The 23,723-nt window shown below is 38.4% G+C and overlaps 1 long non-coding RNA gene across 1 annotated transcript; it reads left to right on the forward strand.

Annotated features, from left to right (window-relative positions):
• Positions 1–16,552: 16,552 nt before the first annotated feature.
• Positions 16,553–20,381, forward strand: LOC125450672 (uncharacterized). The gene is made up of 3 exons (XR_007247123.2): positions 16,553–16,596; positions 17,610–17,673; positions 20,090–20,381. It is a non-coding gene; the product is annotated as an uncharacterized LOC125450672 (long non-coding RNA).
• Positions 20,382–23,723: the final 3,342 nt, after the last annotated feature.

A 23,723-nucleotide genomic window follows, 5' to 3' on the forward strand; every position in this document is an offset into this window, starting at 1 on the left:
GTGAAGGCAGTGCGGACGATGGTGCCCGGGTAGGAACGGTCCCTGTGGAAGGCAGACAAGGGAGGGGAGGGGAATATGTGTCTGGTGGTGGCATCTTGCTGGAGGTGGTGGAAATGGCGTCTGATGATCTTCTGGATGTGGATGCAGGTGGGATGTAGGTAAGGACAAGGGGGTCCCAATCACTGTTGCAGGGGGGGAAGAAATAGGGTGAGTGTAGGAAGTGTGGGAGAGGGTCGGACCTGATCGAGGGCCCAGTCAACCACAGATCTGGGGAATCCTCGGTTGAGGAAGAGGTGGACATTTCAGAGGCTCCCTAGTTGAAGTTGGCCTCCTCTGAACATATATGACAGAAATGGAGGAACTGAGAGAATGGGATGGAGTCTTTACAGGAAGTGGGGTGTGAGAATGTTTGGTCCAGGTAGCAAGCTAATCATCCATCCCTGGAAAACTGACAAACGTGACAATTGTGTGCCTGTGCAAAAGTGCTCGTCAAAATGACGATGCTAATAGCTTTTGGCTCTAGCTGAAGCACTAATGCATTAAAAGACATTCTACGACATGGCAAGCCAAGGATGCTACAAGCACGCAGGTAGATGCTAAGTGAGTGAATGCTAAGAAAGCAAGCGAGCAGCCCTGGATTGCAGGCTGACTAAATTGATGAGCAAGATGTCTATCTGTACGCACAGAGTCCTTGCAGCAGCCTTTCAATGCTAGGTTGTCGGGGTAATTTAAGTCTGGACTTACTAAGCATCCTGCAAGTGGATCAGAGAAGTGCCATGATGGCTGTGGAGGTATGGCAATTAACAGAGACTAATGTCCATGGATTAGTGTGTGGGTGGTGTCCGCAGATTATGAGATATTGTTTGGTCCTGAGCAACATGGAAGCTCCTCATGGCCAGTAGTGACCAGGCACCTGCTCTGTCTTCCATCTTGAGAATACTCAACATCTAGTTTGTTTAGTGCATTTGGAAAGATAGGAAGCTGAATGTTAATAAAGCGAGTTGTGGCATTAATAAGGTGTTTAACAAACTCCAATCCTGCTTAATTGACAAATCCCTGCTGCCTAGCAAGAAACTCATGCAAATGTATAAAAAGTGCATCAATTTGCTTCTGATGTTGAGATAGGCCTTTAGACCACTTGCCTGATTCTGCCCCAAATCATTGCCAGCACTGCTCAGATCCCCATTAGATTCTGTCCGAGAAGTCACAATCTCAGAATGAAATGAGGACGTGTCTTCTCTCAAAAGGTTACAGATTTTCTTGTATTCTTACCAAGTAAATGTGGACACTTATCAAGTCAAAGATTGATAGTTGTATCAGTGATAATGGGAACTGCAGATGCTGGAGAATCCAAGATAACAAAGTACGGAGCTGGATGAACACAGCAGGCCAAGCAGCATCTCAGCAGCACAAACGCTGACGTTTCGGGCCTAGACCCTAGACCTGCTCTCAGATGAAGGGTCTAGGCCCGAAACGTCAGCTTTTGTGCTCCTGAGATGCTGCTTGGCCTGCTGTGTTCATCCAGCTCCACACTTTGTTATCAAAGATTGATAGTTATCTAGATATGTATAAAATTAAGGAATATGGGGATAGTAGAGAAAGGTTTCTTTTCTTTATTCATTCATGGAATGAGGGCATCACTGGCTAGGCAGCATTTATTGCCCATCCCTAATCACCCAGAGGGCAGTTCAGAGTCAACCACATTGCTGTGGGTCTGGAGTCACATGTAGACCAGAACAGGTAAGGATGGCAGTTTACGTCCCTAAAGGGCATTAGTGAAGCAGATGGGTTTTTCCAACAATTGACAGTGGATTCACAGTCATCATTAGACTGTTAATTCCAGATACTTATTGAATTCACATTCCACCATCTGTGGTGGTGGGTTTCAAATGCAGGTCTCCAACAATAATACCACTAGGCCATTGCCTCCCTTTAAAGGTGGCTTTGAGTTAATCTTAAATGGCAGACTCAAAGGGCCAAATTGTTACTGCTGTTCGTGTTTCTTATGTTCTTAAATCAGAGACAGCTGAGTAGTTGGTTGCAGGTGTGGGGGGGGAAGGAGTAGTTGTCATTGGTAATATGTGTGGAACCCAACATTGTCGTTTATCAGTGTGGAGCTAGATGAACTCAGCAGGCCAGGCAGCATCAAAGGAGCATGAAAGCTGACATTTCGGGTCTGGGCCCTCCTTTGGTTTTTCCTGATGGAAGTGAGTGACAGGATATAATTGGGAAATAGAAGAAGAGAAAGGATAGATCCTTGGGGGTGCCAGAGACATTGATGCAGATGCAGGAAGAGAAGACATTGTGGATTTTATGCTGGCACAACTGGTTAGAAAAGAATTGAAGGAGAGAAGGGCAGTTCCATCCAACTAGAATAGCAAGTAGATGCATTCCAAGAGGCTGAAGTGGATAATTATGACAAAGATTGAATTGGGGTCAACATCAATGAAAAGAGATCATTTTTCTTTGTCACTCACACTAATTCAATTTCTATATTAGTAAAGGTCATCTTAGTACTTTAGTTGGGGCTGAAACCTAATTGCAGAAGTTTAAACATGGATTTGTAGGAAAGGGTTTGGTTTCAGGATTTTCAATAGGAAAGAAAGGTAGGAGATGGCAGCATTTTACAATTATAGAAGGACCAAGTATGAGATATTTTTTGATGACAAACAATCTGAAGGATAAGTGCACAAATATCCAAAGGGGCAGAACTGTTAAGCAGATCAGATATGTGGAAACCAGAAAGGTTCAAATGGGTGGTTAGCAGTTTGGTCTAAACACACTTGACGAAGCAGCATTGTTGCATGGACAAAATGTTTTGGACAAGGCATGAGGGGAGATAGCAGAAGAACTAGAGAAAGATGGGAGTTCACAATGAGTTCACAGAGATTTTGCAACATAGGAATAGCTCCTGTTGGATTAGATAAAGAACAGAAAATCAAGATGAAGTGAAAGCTATAATTTGACATACAGAAGTTACAAGGTAAGTTGGAGTACAATTTAAATGTTAAATATAAGTGTTTAAAGTGTTTGCAATAACTTCCCTGCAGCTGTTCGAGGAGTAAAATGTTTCAGACTAAAAGCTGTGAAGCTCATTCGGTGATCAGAGTTAATGAGGATCTTTGTAGAAATGTAAATACTACAATATGCCTTGAATTCTGAAAAATATTTTGACAACATCCAGTGAGTCTATTTCAATGATAGTTTAACTCATTAACATGTCCTGTTCTGTTCATATATTAAACATTTATTACTCAGTAGCTTCTAATATTTCATTTTTGAGTCTTTGATTGGCTCTTGCAGGACTTTGATTTAAAATTGGGAAGCTGAGCTACACATACAACTTTATGGAACAGACAGAAATTGCTGCAGCAATTCAACAGGTTTGGCAACATCTGTGGGAAGAAAGCAGAGTTAATGTTTGAGTACAGTGGCTCTTCATCAGATCTCCAACATCCACAGTTCTTAGTTTTATTATGTAACTTTGTGGGATCATAGAATCCCTACGGCATGGAAGCAGGTCATTCAGCCCATCAAGTCTACACCTACCCTCCGAAGAGCATCCCACCCAGGCACACCCCATAACCCTGCATTTCCCATGGCTAACCTATCCAGCCTGCACATCATGGGCAATTTAGCATGGCCATTTCACCTGGCCTGCGCTGTGGGAGCAAACTCCACACAAACAGTTGCCCAACAGTAGAATCGAACGTGGAGCCCTGGTGCTGTGAGGCAGCAGTGCTAACCACTAAGCCACTATGCCACCCTTCAGGGGTTGAGCTTGATAGCTTTTGCTACTTAAGTAATCACTTTATTCACTTCAGATCTTTTTGGAACTTGTCAGAAAAAAATGCTTTGTTTAAAAAATTTTTGTGAATTTTATTAAAATGATTGCATGGCTAAGTTTAAAAGGGCAATGTGACAATGTTATAATTCAGGTTATAAGTGTCAAGAATATTGTGCATAAAACAGCAAAGTGCTGATATTTCTACTTTAATTAAAAATAGGCATAATAAGTTTTTGTAAGCTGTATCATGGAAGTAGTTGAGGAATTTGCATCGTCCCCTCGGCTGCAAGCAGCATACCTGACCATGACCTACATGACCTGTGTGCTTTTGGTCAGTGAACAAATGCTTCTCTCCTGTCCCAGCAACATATTTCAACTTAATCCCAAGATTTAAATTGCAATGGCGGTGAAGAGAGAAGCAAACAATGAAAACATATCTGCAATAATAACCCTTTGTCACTTCCCAATTGGCTGATGAGCCAGATAGCTGTAGAAATGTTACTAACTCAGCGATGGAGAGCAGGTTATCATTTAGTAAGTACTCCTGCTGATGACCGCTGCATGAACATTGCAAGGGTATGTATGGTGGGACAAACATCTTTCAGAATTGCAGTGCAGGAGGCAAATGTGAAAGCAGGTGTAAGGTTAGAAAAATATGAGAAGACCTCCATTCATTCTGTGCCTGTCCATCCAAGTTCAGAAAGGCCAAGTTTGGTGGGGGAAATGATCTAACATGGCTTACTTGCCCCACTGGTACAGGTTGGCCCCTATAGAACATTATACTTAATTGTGGAGCAAAAAAAAAAGCCATTGAGTCTAAAGAATTAATTACAACCATTAAGGATCCCTGATTATTTTTGGAAAGAGCATGTGTGAGAATTACTGAGGGGGATTGTAAGTAAAAGATATCATTTAGCTTTTGAGCTCCCCGTAGATCTGAAGGCTAGGGAGAAGTCTCAATGCTTCCTATTTCTTGTAGAATGTCCTTGTGTTTAGATGCTCAACCACTTAACCTCTAAGATGGTGATATCCAAAGGCTATTGTTGCTTCACCAGCCTTGTTTAAGTGAAAATACTCAGTAGTATGGCTAAAGAAACTCTGCAGGTTTGCCAGCATCAATGAACAGAAATCAAAGTTAATGTCTCAGGTCCGGTGATCCTTCTTCCAAAAGTAACAAAACAGACATATGTTTTCTCTTTAGATCTGCAACACTTTCTACCCAATCTTTTCACTCATAGAATAAGTGCCCGATGCAGGAAAATTTACCATCTATACTTCAAACCTCCTTGTTAATGTTCAAGAGCAAATGCCTCATTCCGGAGGAAAACCAAGGTGGAACAAGTCGTGCACTTGGTTGACTTTTGGAAGTGCGTGTCTGTGGTGATAGGATGGTGTGCAAAACACTCAGCTCGTACTACCCCAGCAGTAGTCACCTCTGTGGTCATGAACAGAGGTGCATGTATTTTACTATTAAAATGTTTTGACTTTGATATACTACAGCAGCCCTGAAAAGGCTTTAACGAGACAATGACAGATAAATAAATGGCTGATTATTCTTTTACCTTTCACTGAAGTGTTAATATTTTATGGACCCTCAGATTAGGGCTAAAATAATGCAGCTGCACTACATCACCAACACTTCACTAATTTTTTTCATCACTCACGCCTGAGTTATTAAAAATTAACAGAACTTGAACTATCAGGTAAAACTTCGAAAAAAGAGAGGAATGGTAAGTTTCATTTGTGAGGTCTGTGATTGAAAAGTCATTTATGATCTGCTTTTAGCTATTTCTGAGTTATTATTCACTTTAATTTTCCCTAGAAGGGCACAATATCACGAATCCCTTCTTTATTGCTAGGTCAAAATCTCTGATTTTCTACCCAACAGGATAATCTTTCCACAGTAATTGCAGCCTGTAAAGCCGCTACCTCACCTTCACCTTCTCCAGGTAATTTGGCATTGGTGAGATACCCGCATAAATATTTTTAAAACCCACACGCACAAAATGACCAAAAAAATTACATTTAGAAATTTCTGAATTGTGAAACAGATTTTGTGTAAGTGGACTTCCTTTTAAGCACAGAAAAATTAGGTTACTACATTTTGAACAATAGCTCAAGGATTTGCAAACAGCTCCCTCTTGTGGGTATACATCTTTTTCTCTGGGGTAGGGGTAACTTGCGTCGAGCAAATGTGATGACAGTTTAATAACTACTCTATAAAAATTAGCACAGCTAATTTCAAAATCATGAGGAAATTGGTTTAAAATACTATTTATGAAATGCTTATTCATAATATTTTATAATGCATTGTTTTGTTAAAATCATAAAAAAAACTTTGTTAGTCCAAATCTTTAACTTTCAAAGTTTTACCTTGACAACCAAAAGAGTAAAAAAATTAATTCACTACAAATGAATTGGGATAAATGCAAACCTGTAATCAATATTGGGGGAAAAAAAGTTGTTTTGAACCAGGAGTTAATTGAAAAACTGTGATCAGAGATAATGGGAACTGCAGATGCTGGAGAATGCAAGAATACAAAGTGTGGGGCTGGATGAACACAGCAGGCCGAGCAGCATCTCAGGAGCACAAAAGCTCTCTGATGAAGGGTCTAGGCCCGAAAAGTCTGCTTTTGGCTCCTGAGATGCTGCTCGGCCTGCTGTGTTCATCCAGCCCCACACTTCATTGATTAAAAAACATTTGGTTAATATTTATATTAATTTTGGCTGAGATCTGGTAAAATGATCTTAGGGGTCTTCAGACTTTCTCTGAATGTGGGTTTAAAAATCAATTCAAATTACCTTGATAAAAGCAAAGTACTACAGATGTTGGAGATCAGAAATAAAATCGGAAAAATACTGGAGAATCTTGGCAGGATTGGCAGCTTCAGTGCAGAGAGAAATGGAGGTAATATTTCAAGTCCAAACTCAAGGAAGAGATATAGAGAATTGGAACGTTAACTCTGGTCTCCAAAGAAACTGCTGCACCAGCTGAGTTTCTCCAGATCATTTTGCTTTTATTTTAAATAAGTATAGACTTATATAGGATTAGAACGCATGATAAAATTTTTAATGGGCAAGATGACTTTAGGAAGTGTGTACTTACTTTTGAGCATCTGAATTTTCAGAGGTTGTTAATGCATTGGGAGTAATTCAGAGATTTGTTAAACTAATACCGGGGATGAGCAGATTGCCTTATCAGAAAAAGCTAAACAGGTTAGGCCTTTATCCTGAGCATTTAGAAGAGTCAGAGATGACTTAATTGAAACATAAATGAGCTTGAGGGGACTTGACCAAATGGATGCTGAAAGGATGTTTTCTGTTGTGGGAGAATCGAAAACAAGGGATCATAGTTTAAAAATAAGGAGTCACCCTTTAACAGAGAGGTGAGGAAACATAATTGTTCTTTCAGAAGTTCCTGATCTTTTGGAATTCTCTTTCTCAAAAGGCAGTGGATGCAGGATCTATAAATACTTTTAAGATATAGTTGGATAGATTTTTGGTTCCCTAGGGGATAAAAGATTTTGGGATTTTGTAGGAATGTGTAATTGGGGTTAAAATCAGATCAACCATGACCTTATTGACTGGAAAAGCAGACTTGAAGGGCTGAGTGGCCTACTGTTGTTCCTTGTTTGAATGTCTGTGAAGAGAAAGACCTTTCAGTACATGACAAGTTCCTACAACTCTGCTCAGAAAGTATAATTCTGAAAGAAATGGATGAACATCATTATGCTCAGAAACTCCACTCTCATCAATTCTCAGCTATCTGTGTATGATTCAGGTGAAGATACATTTTACAGAGATAGAGAACTAAAATGTTCCCAAATGTACCAAATAGGCCACCTGCTGATAGATCAGAACTGCAGTTTGCTCATGTTGAGCTTCCTGGGTTTTATTTGACTAATTTATGGAGTCAAAGAGTCCTACAACATGGAAACAGACCCTTCGGTCCAACTCATCCATGCCAACCAGACGTCCCAGTTTGACCTCATCCCATTTGGCCCATATCCCTCTCAACCCTTTCTATTCATATACCCATCTCGGTGCCTTTTAAATGTTGTAATTGTACTCACCTCCTCTGGCAGTTTGTTCCATACATGCACGTTCCTTTGTGTGAAAAAGTTACTCCTCATTCACCCCATCCATGCCCCTCATTATTTTATAAACCTGTCTAAGGTTACCCGTATTTCTGACATTCCAGGGGAGAAAGCCGCAGCCTATTCAGCCTTTCCCTATAACTCAAACCCTCCGGTTTTGGCAATATCCTTGTAAATATTTTTTGCACTCATTCAAGTTTAGCAACATCCTTCCTACAGAAAGGCGACAAAAAGTGTACACATTATTCCAAACATGGTCTCATCAGTGTCCTGTGCAGAGGGAACATAATGCCCTAACACCTGTACTCAATGTTCTGACCAATGAAGGCTAGCGTGCCAACTGCCTTCTTCACTACCACGTCTACCTGTGACTTCACCTTCAAGGAACCATGCACCTGCACCCTTGGTTTATTTGAATTTAAGAATTCATCTTTCAATGGAGAGAGTATTTATAAATTTTCACCATCAATGCAGAAACTTTAGCTTTTTTTTGGTGTCCTAGAAAATTCAAAAATCGTTTGTGTTCATGTTGTCAGAGTATCTCAGATGTCATATTATGTGTTATTTGCAGAATCATTAATTGATGGCTTGGTTTTTCAGTATGTTAGGAAAAATTGTTTAATTGCTGAAAGGGCTAGAATTATTTCTGGCAGGTCTTTGATTGGCAAAAGGAATAGTTGGAGTGTATCAGGTCAGTGGCGAGCTGGAGTGCGAGAAAAATCTCTGTTCTTGGGGTGTCTTTTGTTTCTCTTGAAAATGAAAGGGATTAGATTGGCTGGAATAAACAAGTGTAAACTGATTGAGCCATTGAATAATATAATATACAATCTTTGGCATAGCTAGTATGTTCCTGCTTAGAAAACTCTACCATATTGTGTAATAATATTTAAGATCTAGTTGACATTCACTATCATCCCAAAGATCAACCTCCCTCTAGTTTCAATGTTAAGTGCCATTTAAATGAAAATTTCTTAATCTCACTCACCTCTCTGACCACCATGGACATACGAGGTTTGGAGTCTGTAGATTACTGCAGTATTACTGTCAACTCTGTATTGGGTTTACAAGTCATAGTCAATCACTGAGCTGCATTTTGCTTTATTCTTTTCCTATCAGCTTCGACAAAATGCTGGAGTGCTGAAGCCAATCTTTCACCTAACCTGCCTCTACATTTGGCAGCCACTCTGGATGTCTCTGAAATCCTGGGGTGTGATCACAATTCCCATTTTTAAACGCCCCTTTTGTCCCATCACTGGAATCAAATTACTGGAGAACCTGCTCGTGCTTTGTGTTGGCTGATCCAGGATTTGCCCTGATTCTTGAACCTGGAACAGACATTCAGGCCCTAGATGTTGAATATGTCATAAAGAGGAGCCAGCATGTAATAAAAATGTAAAAGTCATACTTGTATCATTTTCTAGTACAATCGATAATTTAATATATTGCTCACTCCACCATTACCATCCATCAAGGGGACCAACCCTGTTCCAAGAAAAATGGGGAGCTAGTCAACCACCCAATAACTACAGCATTATCCAATCTCTTCTTTACCAAAGAAAAGTCCAAACCAACTTCTTTAACTTTTCACTGTTGTCTAAGTTCTGTGTACCTACTATTAAATTTGTATTCACTACAGGGGAAGAATGGCCGTCTATCCTATTGTTCAATAAGTGGATCTGCATGTCTTCAGATGGACTGATTGCTTCCTTGCAAACCAACAATTTGTATCTCTGTAACACTGCGAAGGCTATCCAAAATATCATGGTGTACTTTATCCTGTACATAAACACTGCTATTCATCTACACAATCAAAGGTAAACTTCATGATCAGCATGTTGACACACTATTCCAGCATATAGTTCCTCTTTTGAGGGTGGAATTCTATTAATTGGAACAGATGGAAAATCTCCAAGGAGCCACTGAGATCTCTGCCTGATTTCCGACATGTGTTTCTGGCTCATGACATTCTGTACCAAGTGCACAAATTCATAAAATCCATCCTCTGCTTCCTTGTTCCCTTTCTAATTATTTAATGTTTGCCAACATGGAATTGCAGCTGTTGTTTATTGATCCTCGTGTCTAAAAGACCTGGGGATCCGAATCTATTGTTTCTTATTAATCACCATAAGTCTAATTGATTAAGTATGACTTTAAATGGGGCTACAGATGACACAGGAGAGGATTCTTTTCTTGTCAAACTTTTGGCATTTCGCAAACAAAAAGGTTTAATTGCACTGATTAAAAATAAAATCTTTCCAGTTTAACATGTCCAAACAATAGTTAGATAATACACAACAGAATACTCTTTTTTAAAAATCCTTTTTGAAGAAGGACATCAGCACTTACCAGCTGCTGACTATGACTCAGCTTTCCAGCAGAAATGTGGAGACTTAAAGCTACTGGGCCATTTTTAGGCTGAAAGAAATCAACCTTTTGTTTTTAAATATACAATATAAGGCATGATTAAGAACTTCAGCTATATTTTTAGCATCAAAACACCAACATATAAAGCTAACTGGAATTAAAGTCAATTTTCAAATTACTGATCTTACCACAGGTGACACAATATTCTATGTGCTTGCTTCCAATCTGCCCTTTGGGCCATGCACATAATTAGAAATATTATGTAAGGAATAACATTCTGATTGACAAACTACCTGAATCTATTAGTGCTTGATTACAACGACCATGTTTGCGATTAAAATTTCCAAAAATCAACAATGCATTCATAATCACCAATTACATAATAATAAACCTTAGTTTTGCGATGGATTCAAGAATTTATTGTTTCTTCTCTATAACTTCAGATAATATGTTTAAGGGTCAAATTATATAGACTTTAATCTTTCAAATAATCAGTGACTGAAATAGCCTACATATAACATAGCCATGAGGCTTCATTTAAAATGAGGTAGTTTGATAGGAAGGAAGTCTCTATTAGTGGTTATGGATTTAGTTCCAACCACAACTATAAGCAAGTTTTCTTTGCTAGTTTTTTTATTTCTGCCCATTCCCTTCTTTTCTCTCCCATGAAAACATTCTTTCAGACACTTCGTGCCCAAACCGCAGATTTCAAAATGTTATTTCAAGCAACATGGAAATAATTTTGCATTTATCTTATCCATTACCATTACTATTAGTCACTCGGTATATGGTTTCAAGTATAAAAATTACTACCATATTGCGGGAAATAAGTGGTTACATAGTAACTGGAGTTAAATTGAACACAGGAAAGATGTCTGCACAAATCCATTCTCAATTCCAACAAAAGTACCCTGAAACAAAACTAGAATCAAAAATACTGTATTGCATCTGAACTTTAGCCCAATTGTAAACACTGTGGAACATGTCTATTATACTTCTCTAGTTTATAACAGATTATTTGCCAGTTGGCATCAGCTTTAAGTTTCAAGAAGTATTTAATATTTAAATTCAAGCCTGCATTTGGGATTTTGTAGTAAAGCACAGATAGTGAATTGTCATTGTAAAAGATACAGATTTCAGTGATAAATGTCGGTTCATACAACTCCACAATTCAACATTTCTTTGCTGGAAATCAGAGGAAATGTTTGAATGTACAATTTTCAGCTATTCAACAGAATTCCTAGCAATTGATTACAAAGATTAACTAGTAACAGGTGATTTGTTTGTCATCTTGACCAAAGAGTGACAAATAGCAAATAAAAGATGTTTAATGATGTTACAACAACTCTTCACCAACAACACGTAGTTCTTACTTTTGACCTATGTATTAGGCTGATGTCTATCTGCTCAACAAATTGCTAAGCTTAAAGAAAGGAAGAACTTGCATTTATATCATGCTAGGGAGTAATATACTGGCACAGAGTGAGAATTGTTTAGCAGACAGGAAACAATAAGAATTAATAGACCCTTTTTAGAGTAAAAAATTAATTGTGTGCCAGAGGCATTAGTGCTTGGGTCCCAACTATTCATGATATATATCAATGATCAACACAAAATTAGATTGGATTGTGAGCGGCGAGGAGGATATAAAAGAGGCTTCAAGGTGAGTTACACAAGTCAAGTGAAAAGGTCAAATAAATGGATTTTCAGCATAATATGGAGGCATTACTAAAGGTTTGCTGATGTAGATAGTGTCCTGATAGGGGGAAGCTTTCATGTTTGGCTCTTTTTTTTAGCATTGCTGTTAGCCATCAGCGTAGATTGAAAATCAGAAGAAAACCATCACAAAATAAGAAGGAAGTATGCAAAATCCACTTACTTGCCATGAAGGCCCAACCTTCTCAACCTAACACGTTTCCAGTGGTGACACTCAGGTTAGGCACACCACTACTTGTCAGCCTATTGTCCTAAGAACATGGAGCGGTCTCAAGCCAATGTGGTGCATGTTATCACATAGTGCTTGGTGCCCATGCTTTCTGTTAAGAAAGTGGTAGGCACCTCAAGGACAGAAATGCCCAATCAACCCTTTAAAGACCTATCTATTTACAATGTTTTTCAGCTTCTGCTGCAGCATGTGCGTGTCATTCTCTCTTAGGATCACATCATTTATCCTGACACCATTGTGTTGAAGAGGACTGCTGGATAAAGTTGGTGAGTGAAAAATTCTGCTGTTGATCTTTATTGAATGACAGTACCAATACTAGTGACAATGCAACGGGAAATTTGAGATAGAGAATTTGAAATGAACATTCTGTTCGAGAATGGTGGATTTATGCCAGGGGTAAGAAAATTTATTTGAATTGAAGGAACACCTCTCTTGTGTCTTTTGCTTCCAGTTTCTCCAGAAATGTATGTGTTCATAATTGATGGCATGAATGAATGTGTAAGTGATTTTTTTTGTGGATGAGTGAAGTGGGTGAGGATAGCATGGTAACTAAGTGAGGTAGTACCTGGGTGGGATGACAAGTAGGTGGGGAGACAGTTGGCAGGCTGATAACAATCAGAATATCTGGTGGAAAAGGTGGTAGTGGGTAGGATTGTAGTACTGTCGTAACGGTGTAGGGTTGTAAGTAAGTACAGTAGTGAGTGGTTAAGATGGAAGGGAGCACACTGGTAGGCAGTCGGAAAACAGACCAGATACAGTGGCTGATGGGTAGGGTGGTAGTTAGGTAAGGTGTCAACTTGATAGGGTATCAGATGGGAGAAGTGGTTAGTGTGGCAGTTGCGTAAGTGGGTGAGGTGGATGCATTGATGAGGTAAGTAGGTGGATGTGTGGGTATATAGATCGGGGTCATTGTGTCAGGTTGGGAAAGGCTGTCAGGGCATTAGCAGGCCATGTCCAGTTGGGGCTGGTTAGCCAATGTGGCCAAGGTCAGAAGGAATGGGAGCAGGGTAGGCAACGGGTTGGGTAAATGAGTGGTGGGGTGTCCGTTGTGTAGCTGTCAAGGCATTAAGCTAGCAATTTTCCAGTCTAATATTTTCTGGATAACTATCCAGGTATTTAATGTGGAACTCAGAATTTGAGGTGTTTTTGGAGGCTCAGGAGAATTGCAAGCTAGAAATTCAAGCTTCCCAGCATTTTCTATGGAATCATTGTATTAGGACCTCCATGGCCTTTCAATATGTATCTTCAATTGTACATCTGTTCTCTGAAGATCTGCAGATCAGACAATCTCTGTCAACTTCTTTGAGTACAAAAAAGTTATGCGCATCACCTTGTTTCTTTATGCCATGCAGTTTCTTGATACAAAAATTATGCAGGTCTTCATAGAGTTGCTCAAGGGGATGCAATATCAATTAATTTTGCACCTGTAGGGTCTACAATACAGGAAACAGTTCAATTTGCCTAATTTGTCTGTGCTATATTTCATGTTTTCTGTAAATCTTGTCTCATGCCTCTTCATTCACCCCAACAGCGTAATATTCTGTTCCTTTCTTTCTCTTGTGTTTCCAACTTCCCCTTGAATACATCTACTATATCTGCCTCAATAACTCCTTATGGGCATGCATTCCATATTCTCATCACTCTTTGGGTAAGGAGATTTCTCCTGAATTCACTCCTGTACTTAGCAGTCACTACTTTATATTTATGATTGCCAACATTGGTCACCCAAGCAAATGAAAACATTTGAGATAATGGGAACTGCAGATGCTGGAGATTCCAAGATAATAAAATGTGAGGCTGGATGAACACAGCAGGCCAAGCAGCATCTCAGGAGCACAAAAGCTGACGTTTCGGGCCTAGACCCTTCATCAGAGGTCTAGGGTCTAGGCCCGAAACGTCAGCTTTTGTGCTCCTGAGATGCTGCTTGGCCTGCTGTGTTCATCCAGCCTCACATTTTATTATCTTTAAATGAAAACATTTTCTCTATTGTAACTTTATCTGAACAGTCAAGAAGAAAAAAGCTTCTATAAACTCTGATTGTGCTACCATAGGACTACATAGTAATGAAGTGTACCACTTCCAGAACTTAGGTTTTTTTTTCCACTTGGAACAATTATTTTGTAACCATGAGCTGGGTTTGTGCCTCAGCAGGCTGTAATGGCTAATGGCCATTGCTAAATTTAACCAGGCAGCCTGTTGCATATTTTCCACTACAACAGCTAACTGGCAAATTATGATATAACTCTTCAGGCCTGGGAATGGATGGAGTACACTTCATCACATTAATCGATCAGAAGGGTTTACTGTATACTAAAGTGTGAAAACAATTCATTTTCTTTCAGAAAAAAAAACAAAAGCAAAAACTGCAAACGTTGAAAATCTGAAGCAGATGTCAAAAATGCTGAAAATACTGAACAGATAAGTAATGAGGAGAGTGTAATATTTCAGATGTGCCTTCCAAAGAGAAAGAGGTGTAAAAAAATGCATATTTTACAAAATTAAGTATGAACTGCAGAGCAATTGCAAAACAAATTTTGTTTACAAGACAGGAATGATCATGGTAAGGTAGAATAGGAGACATAAAAGCATGGAATATCTTTCCTAACTTGTACCCAACACCCTGTCCTTTCTTATGGCTCTTGACTGGGCAATAAAATTCTCCTCATTTTCAAATGCATTCATGACCTCACCTCCTCCCGGCAGAATTTAATGCTTTCCTCTGTGGCCCAATATCAAAAATTTCCAAAAGGAAAAGCCAGAAAAATAGTGAATGAGACAAACTCATCCGACTTCTCTTCGAGACTTCATAATGAAGCCTGACCAATACATTAATTTCCCATTTTTTTTAAACCATATTTTACCTTGGCAAATTTTGTAGTTCAACAATAAGCTTGTAATATGATCTAGCATAATAAGAGACCTTAAGTTTCAGGGTCTCAGAAGCCCAAACGAGCTGCAAAATAGTGCATTGTGAAATCCTGTACCCTCATTTTGAGATTCTTTAAAATGTCAAATTTAGATTCTGTGGAACATTTCCATCATCAATACCTTCTAAAATCTGGCTTCCATCCCTGGGACTTGGATTTGAATGTAGTCTGGATTGAATAGATGCCAATAGTAAATATTCGTATTATCCTTTAAAAGCTATGGCTGCAAGTCATACATCCTGGTGTGTGTGTGTGTGTGTGTGTGTGTGTGTGTGTGTGTGTGTGTGTGTGTGTGTGTGTGTGTGTGTGTGTGTGTGTGTGTGTTGCCACAAGCTGATTGTGATATGAGGCAGTAGATTATCAGGACTATTTAATTATGTGGAAAGAAACAAGCTTTTCTGCTAAAATAAGAATACTGTGTTCACCTATATTTGATGAGAGTTTCCCTGAGTGGCCTTATTAAAATTTGTAATGGCTGCTCTAAGATAATTTGTCTGATCTGTACCAGGCACCTTATTGAAAGTGTGAATTAGATTATTTTCTTCAGGTTATTATTGCCTTGCAGCCATTCTTTGGGGTTTATTTTATTATTAATAGTATAAGTATCTGGATTACTTTGCACATGATTGATTTGACATGATGCATTTCATTCAACAGTCCCAGTGAAGTCATTGAAATATAGTCAGTTGTAGTGACCTCTGTGTTTGTGGTTCTTACTTTCTCCTACAATACTTCAAAATGCTGGACATATTCCCAAATATGTATAAATAATTCCCTTGTATTGCTTTTGATTGTCTAAAGGCACAGGAGGGGAATTTCCCAAGCATTTTGTTCACTAATTGCCTCTCAGTTTTATCAGTTATCTTTACTCCTTATGGGATGCTAAATTGGTCAGCTGGTCTTCTTCTGGCCATGATTATTATTTCTTTGTATATACTCACACAACTTCTACTTGCTAACAGAGAGGAACAGCTTATGTTTTCCATACCAGCTTAGCTATGAGCACTCATATTTCTGAATCAAAAAGTTTGAGTCAAGCACCATTCCAGTAACATCTAATCAAAGCTCACAGTGCTATTTTGAGAGAGTTCTGAATAGTCAGAAGTATTGTTTAAATATCACATTGAAGTGAAACCAAGGTTGGCTATTCCTGATGTTAGACATGGTTTTTAATTATCTCGCAGCAATGTCCAAAAAAGAGCAAAGTGTTTTTGCAACATTAGTGATGTTGACTGAAGGAAAATGTTACCTTTTTGTTATTTATGGAATCTGTTCATAACTGTTGACTGCCAGCTTGCTTACAAAATGACAGTACTGTAAATGTGTTTTAAAGAAATTAATTAGAATACATTGCTCTAAGTTGTTACGGAGAAATGTGATACCATGTAGTATAAATTCAAGTCTTCTTCTCTTTCTTTCACCTGCTCCATCTCAAGAAACAGGAGGAAAAAATGGAAGACTGCAGAACAGAAAAGGGTGTGGACATTTTACCTATCATTTATACACCTTTCCGTTGCATTATAGCACTTCCCAAATACATTATTCTGATAAATATCTTAATCGTGAAGTATTTCAATTTGCAATTTTAATTTGTAAGAAATTTTTCACCAAGATCAATAGATTGAATTGTTAGCAAATATTGTGTAGAATACAGTGTGCATTTCTATCTCTGAAATATGTATTATCCTTAAATGTGAAAACTTGAGACATACATTTCAGATATTTGAGTTTTTCCAAAATGAAAATGAGGACTATAGTATTTGTGTTTATGTCTATTCTGCAATTTTTATTTTAGCTGATCATTTTTTTGATTCCAGCCTTTTCAAAATTTGGTTTCTCAAAGGCCTTGACAAAGATCCCTGATATATATTTTTGTGATCATTTAAAAATCAGTGATTATATACTTGAAATTCTCCTATTTCTCAATTATGATAACTGTTTATTACTCCTGGAATTTAAGGAACATAGGCCACATAAAAAGGAGTGAGAGGCCGGAGATCAACTTTCACATTTGATCAGTGATCCTGCTGGCTCAACTGAGATCATAATCTTCAGAGGTGAAAAAAGATTACTCCTGGCTTCTAAAGTAAAACTTCTTTTCTTGCTCCATTCTATATTTCACGACAAAAGACAATCTGCAGAAGATCTATATACCAAATTTAATCAGAAAAGTTTCCATAATTGTTAAAATAACGCTTGACTGCTTTGAAGTGATGACTTTAATAATGAGTCCAAATCCCCGAAGCTTTGGTGACACGTTGCATGCTCAAAATTTTTTTTTGTGTTGGCATTATAGCAGGTCAAAGCACCACGACTGGTCAATATTTTTGCCATGTTAAATGCTTTTTGACACCCTACAGGCCACTTCCAAGCTATTCCATCCTAGAGCATTTGATACAATGGATCATGTGTATTTGTAAAGCTGAAGATGAATTTAGAATAATACACATCAATCCCTATGAATCTCCTAAATTCTTCTTTGTTTGCAGGCCTTCCCTGCTTCAACCTCCTCTTGCTTTGGATGGATACATTTGTCACCTCTTTGGTGATCAGGTATGTTGGACTTGAGTGAATGAAGAAATACATGCTTCTTTTATCTTTGACACCATATTCGTAAAATTTTCCACGACTTTATTTAATGTTGCAATGTATTCTTTCTTTATCTTACTGTGAATTACAATGTCATCCAAGAAGACATCCATTCCTTTCATCAGGTTCCTACTTGATTCAGGATGTTCAGGGACACAGTGAATTCAGTAGGCTTTCCAAATGGTAATCTTTGGTACTGGAATATACTGAAATTAAAGAAATTCTGGATTTTTCTGTCTGAATGGTGAGAAGTTCTTTGCTTTTGTCAGTTAATTCCAATTGCAAATACGGACTTGATATATCTAGAACACCATTCTACTCATGAAATAGAAAATATATCCTCACTGGCGAGATCATTCTTAAGTACTTTCCTAGCCCTTTGCTTATGATCTCCAGAAATGTTAATGGACTCATCTTGTTTTTTGAACTACTATAATGGGTGTAACCCATTTGCTGCTTTTCACCTTCTTCATTATTCTGTTCTTTCTAATCTATCCAATTTTTCACTTGCTGCTTCGGACTGTGGTTAAGACATTGACTTTGTGAATTGTTGGTTGTACATTGTCTTTTATCTTGACTTGAGTCCTTTGGTGTCCAGCTTTATCATTTGATCTTCCTTGCTCAAAACCCACTTTGTGTTCTCTCAGCACTTTCTCAATATCGAGCATACTCTGACCCCAACTGTATATAACTCAGTTTAGTTTAATTTTATTCTCTGAAATCAATTTCTTCCCATCAGAGAGACTTTGCTTCCACCCAATATTAGGAGGATCAATTAGAGTATGTGCCATCATGAGCCTTCTACAATTTCATCTCTCATGTTGAATTCTAAATTAGTGCTTTACCTGCATTGATAGAAAAAGTTTTTTGGTCTAAGCATTTAATCTACTACAGTTTTATTTGGCAATTGTTTTCTTTGACAGAACATACTCAGTGCAATTTCATTCGCAGTCACACCATAGTGTGAATCCAGAATTTCCTTACTCTTAGCATATTCCATTGAGTTCGGCATTCTTGGACAACATTGGTATGAACCACATCAAAAGCATTTATTCCATCATGGCAAAGGAAAACATTACTTTATTCTCATCATTTATTTTAGTTGTATTCAATCAAATGTGAAATATTGTTCATTATTATATCAATCATCATGGTTAGCGTTGAATTCTTGCATTCTCTGTAATTATCCCTTCAGACATTTTTTCTCAATTCTGCACTATGTTGGCTCACTGTGTGTCTGAATATGACAGGCACATATGGAACAAGCCTTCAAACTGCTCAAACATCTTGAAAATCAACCTCAGAAGTTCCAAAAATGTGTCACAATGATCTTCAGTCCTTAATTTCTCAAAGTAAATGTAAAAAAAAAATTCCTCTCATTATGGTTGCCATCTCTCTGTTGTGCATCGCATTAGGAAAGATTAAAAAGTTATCTCACGGTCAGCTACCAAGAGTGGACTAACTTTATTCACACCTCCCCAACAGAAAAGGCAGCAGGTACTGTGATATAATAAACCTGGCAACGTACTGCAATTATGTTTCATGAGCTTCTTTATGTCTTGCTCCATCTCACCCTATCTTCAATTCCTCTGTCCACCATATTGATTAATAATTTCCCTTAAATCTATTTATAACTAGATAGAGTGCCTACCCTTTCCGAACAGTAATTAACTTTTACTGCAGATACTACTTTGCAGGTAATAACAGCCAATCCCTATGCTTTAGAGAGAAACGGTTAAAAATTTTAAAAAAAGTGAAGTTTCTTGGATCTCCAACAAAACGTTGGGCCAAAATTTATCAGGAAATTTAGCCGGGAGTCTCATAGCATCTGCTAACAAACTGATAATGATACAGTGGGGGAGCAGGGCATCTGGGACTTGAACAAACAGGACAGGCAACAGGATTTCTCCTTAACTGATGTGAGTTAATGATTTGATAGTAAATGTATTAAAAAAACTGAGAACATAGGTGAGTTAGACGAGATGAATGTAATATCTCATCTGGTGTTAGGAGAACAATAAAGAGACATATTGGATTGAGTGAAAGGAAAAAGACGCAGAGAGAGAATAAAGAGCAGCAGTATAATGTTAAAGTTTTGTATTCTAAAATTTCAGAGAGAAAATAATGGAGGAACAGGTCTGCACATTTGTGTTAATTAATTTCTGGTGCTGGAGAGTTTAGTTAATATTAACATTAATAGCTTGATTAATATTTACCACATTATTTAAAGGGTAGCTACTCCTGCAATAACAAGATGTAACTTGAGCAATGAGTTTCACAATTAATGGGTTAATAGACAAATTCCTTTTAAAAGGGGCAAACAGATAAATCTTCTCCGGAGCCTTCAGTCAGCAATTTTATTTTGTGCTTGGGTTCACAGTGAAATTATCGAAATCAGAAGGCAATATTCCTCAACAGGACTGCGACCCTAATGCCTGAAAGACAGCCTTGATTCAATAATTCCTCTCTTGTATTATGGTGCACTTTAAATGAGTGAAGTGCGTAAACAGTCCTGTGTGACTCATCTTATAGTATTCAATCTTCCACCCAACTTCCAATCAGCGACATCTCTCGTTGGCATTTGTGATAAGACATTTGCTTTGTATGGAACCGTGCACATGAACTCACATTCCACCATCTGTGCCACAGCAGGTTGAAGCATCAACACAAAATGTCACCATCTTTTGGTGTTAATTTTAATTTGCTGTTGAATTTCGAGCCTTATTGGTAGTTTCTTGTTTTAAAAAAAACTGAGAAATAAATGATTGAAATCTTACATTGACGTTGATTTTTTTTTCCTTTTTACAATGTTGCTGTTAGCAGGGCAGCATGAACTAGTCGGCCATTATCCAGCTAAAATCAATTGAAAATGATTATTTACCACACTTTTTTTTGCTTACAACACGGTCGTGATTATATGCTCTGTGAAATGTAATGGTTACTGACTTGTTACAGTCTCGAAAATGAAATGTCAGGAAAGTCAACTGCACAGAGATGAGTAATGCAGGGTATGAAGTTAAATATTCTGACATTTCACTTTGGAAAAGCAGAATATATCAAGCATGTTGCCATGAGAGAATAAATGGGTCAGGTAGATCCTCTGAAAGGATGTCTTGATATGCTGGTTAGCTGTTTCTTACTCAATCTTCTGACGTATTTGACCATCACTGTGATAAAATCATTGGTGTCCTACTAACGTTTCATCAGGGTTATCCTTTTGTAGCCAGAGTTTGAGACACCTGGGATGTCCTTCTAAATCAGACCAACTTGACTCTTTTTCCTGGACTGCAAATTATTATTGATAAATGGCAGTCGCCCAGTCAAATTTCTGCCGCCAAGAAAATGCTCAGTATTGTCACTAAAAGGGTAATGCAGATGGTACTATAATGGGATTGCAGTGTTAACAGAAGAAAATGACTTAAAGCAGAGTTGTGATCAAAAATATTACCGCAAAAAAGAAGATAATGGGAGAATTGGCCAAAAGGCCAGTGTTAATACAGTCTTCATGTCAGGATTTTGGGTGAGAATATCAGAGCAATCAAAAGGCAGTGTAAGAATAGAGTGGCAGATGATTTTGGTGTCAGAGGTGAGAAAATATATTGTGAGAGAGGACGAGAATGATAGTCAAGTTGGACTTGTTGAAGATTTGCTATGGAGACAAATTTTGGATGTGCTGGTTGACAGAAGTTGAAGGAGAAGACACTGGCCAGATAGCATTTTAATTATTGAATCCAATGGTTACGAATGTATGGACGATGGTTTTAGCAGTAAATACATTTAAGCGTCAACAGTAATACATAATTTTTCATAGGTGGCTATTGTGATGGAATAGACAGCAATTAAAGCCTTGCATTGGTTTACAGATTGAAATGCTTGGCTCCGGGTTTAAAGTTTTGATAGCTTGGTTCAGCCGGAGGCAATGTCCAGTGAGAGAGATAGAAACAGTTACTAGGAAAGGGAATTTATCATGTGAGCTGAAGAACGTGATTTCCTTTTAGGGAAATTTCTGCTCAGCCAAGATATCATAAAAGCCCTGAGAAATTTGGGGATCGCTGTCCAGAGTTGATTGAATGGGGAGGAGCGATGAGGGTCATTTCAGGGTAGACACACAGAGCAAGAAGGGGCATTGGCTGTCATTGAGCATGCCTGTATGATGCTGAATCTGTTGACTAGCATTGAGTGCCTTGGAAGGACGACTCCACTGCTATTTGGTGTCCACACCAACTCCAACAAGTTTGTTTGTTGTTCTCTCTGCATAGAGTGTCCTCCAGCCGCTGTTGGATGAGCATTGACAGTGGCAGATCGAAGCCTGTATGGCCATTAAAATTCCACATAAGGACCTCAATTTGTACAGGGTGGCAAGAAACATCCATGGGCATGCCAACCACAGATCTAAATGAAATGGAGGCTTTCTCGGTCTGCCAGTCTCATGGCTGATTAAATGCCCCAACAATTCAACTTGACAGTGCTCAAGATTCCATCCCAATGTAATACAGAGGAAGATGATTGTGGCTGTTGGAGGCCAATTTTTAAAGTTGCAGCATTGCCAGAATTCCTCAAGTTAATGTTCTCGCCACTTCTTCAATAACTTTTCCTCCAATGCAAGGTGCTAATGGGGATATTTACCAATGATTGCTCAGTGTTCTGTCCCATTCATAGTTCCTCACTTATTGAAGCAGTCTACAGGCATGCATGCAAAATGACCTGGAGGCCATTCAGACTCGGGCTGATAAGTATCAATTAACATTCTTGCAGCACTAGTGCGTGACAATGGCCAACTCCAACAAAGTTGAATCTCGCCATTTTCCATTGCCATTGACTGACATTACCATCACTAAATTCCCCACCATCACATCATGGGGTTACCATCAATCAGAAAATGAACTAGTCCAGCAATTTACATACTGTGGCTGCAAGAGAAAGTCAAAAGCAAGGGAATATTATGGCTACGAATTCACCTTCTAATTCCTGACCACAATCTACAAGACCAATATCCACAAGATACAATCAGGAGCTTGATAGAATACACTCTACTTGCTGGATGAGTGTTGTTTCAACTAAACTTATGACACCATCCAGGAAAAAATTGCTTGCTTGATAAACCTCCAATCTTTAAATATCCATTCCATCTAACATCAGTGTAGCATGCTTATAATAGATTCCACTTACAAAATGCACTGCACGTAACTTCTAAGGCTTTTTCTTACAAACCCATGACCCCTACCACCTGGAATGGCCAGTATAGCAAACACATGGGAACCCTGCTTCCACAAGTTCCCCTTAATTCATTCACTGTTCTGACTCGGGAAATGTATCACTGTCCTTTCACTTTTTACTTTGATCAAAACCCTGGAATTCCCTTCCTCATAACACTATGGGTGTACATTCATCACATGGACTGCAACAGTTCAAAAAGATAGCTCAAAAACACCTAGTCAGGGGCAATTAGGGATTATGGTTAATAAATGCTGACCTTGTCAACTATGTTGAACGAAATTAATAATTCTTATTTTGATGTGATTTGACATGCTTTGACTATTTTCTGTCCGGTGTTATGGGAATTGGATGTCAAAGGCATGAGAAAAAATATAATTTTACGAGAGGCCAATAGCAACATTTTTCATTTTTAAAAAAGTGGCAATTGAAAATGATGTTTTTTCTCCATGCTACATACAGTGTAGTTCTCCCAAAATGTTGGTGTTAGCATTGCTTAACAGATAAGGAATACCATAGGGATGCTACAGCTGAGATAACACTATGGGACTCATCTCAAAAATTGTTGCTGGCAGCAATAATTACAAATATTTGTTGCAGATAGAATGTACACTGTATTGTTTAGTACAACAGATTTGCAGTTCCATCTCCATGTTTGCTGATGTGAAATAAAGTGTCAAGGCAGTGTTTGAGTTGTTAAACATTTTTTTAGGAGAACTGATACCTTGTCTTAGCTCTCAATATTCTCAATTTTAAGCAAATTGTGCACATCAATGCCTGCACAAAAAAAAAGGATGGCC

The sequence above is a fragment of the Stegostoma tigrinum genome, chromosome 3 (genome assembly GCF_030684315.1).
Source record: "Stegostoma tigrinum isolate sSteTig4 chromosome 3, sSteTig4.hap1, whole genome shotgun sequence".
In the NCBI taxonomy this organism is placed as follows: domain Eukaryota; kingdom Metazoa; phylum Chordata; class Chondrichthyes; order Orectolobiformes; family Stegostomatidae; genus Stegostoma; species Stegostoma tigrinum.